Here is a 1,037-nt window from a genome sequence, read left to right as displayed (position 1 = left end):
CCTTAGTAATACAAAAGTAGACTCCTCAAGGCCACCCAGCAATCGAAGATGCCGGTTTTCTTCACTAAATTCACAAAAAGCTATAAATACACATACATAAAAAGACAAACAGAGCATTCGCATGGGCTGTCGTCATCCCACATATCGAAAGGCAATCCTGAAACTTCCGTGTATGTAAAATTATGAATATATATTTTAATATGGTCATTCTGCTTACAGCTCAGCCAGTTTGCCCGAGTGGTTAAGGGGGGCGACTTAAGATCGCCTGCACTCAAGTGCGCGTGGGTTCGAACCCCACAGCTGGCATGAAATTCTGCGTAAATTCTCTTGGCTTTTTTTGTAAATGCCAGCTGTGGGTTCGTGATGAATTTCTCCCTCTTCAATTTCTTGCCTTTTTATAAATGCCAGCAGTGGTAATTTCTTGCCTTTTTGTAAAGTATGAATTTCTCTATCTTCGTTTTCTTGTCTTTGTTATATTTCCTTTGCTCCCACCCTTGAATTTTTTTTGGATCAATTTAGACCTGTTTTTACTGTGTCTTCATTCCTTTCAGCCCCTCTTTGAATAATTTGCATGCATATTGGAGTAACTTTGCAATAATTACCCCTTACGTGAACGAACACGAAGGCAAGTTTACATATGAAGACACATATTAACAGCGTTTCAAGAAAAAATCATTTTATCACACACACATTATTTCTTTTTGTGCTTCACCTTGAAGTAAATTGAACTAATTTCTGTAAAACATTTAGAGGGATTGTCTCCCTTATAGTTCAATAGGTAGAACCCATGTTTTGCAAGCATGAAGTTGCCTCATGACCTGTAAGAAGCGAAGATTCAAAGCTTTCTTCAAGCAGCTTTGGCCTTTTGCTCCACAAGCGTGCCAACGCTTTCTCTTACTCTCAACCCAACAATACTGAACTTCCAAATGGCACAAATTGTAAGCTGATACGCATTTTCCCCGAACTCCGGTTCTCATCGCTATGAAAATAGACACAATTGTAAGCTCATTTTCCTTGAACACCAACCCTCATCCTTG

General features: G+C 39.2%; 1 non-coding gene across 1 annotated transcript; it reads left to right on the top strand.

Moving 5' to 3' along the window:
• The first annotated feature begins 223 nt into the window (after nucleotides 1-223).
• TRNAL-UAA (transfer RNA leucine (anticodon UAA)) lies at nucleotides 224-306 on the top strand. Its single transcript has one exon. It is a non-coding gene; the product is annotated as a tRNA-Leu (tRNA).
• The last annotated feature ends 731 nt before the right edge of the window (nucleotides 307-1,037 follow it).

The sequence above is a fragment of the Adiantum capillus-veneris genome, chromosome 14 (genome assembly GCF_014529385.1).
Source record: "Adiantum capillus-veneris isolate H3 chromosome 14, ASM1452938v2, whole genome shotgun sequence".
NCBI classification, from domain to species: Eukaryota; Viridiplantae; Streptophyta; class Polypodiopsida; order Polypodiales; family Pteridaceae; genus Adiantum; species Adiantum capillus-veneris.
The sequence above is the reverse complement of the archived record's forward strand: the minus strand, read 5'-3'. Positions and strand labels throughout refer to the sequence as shown.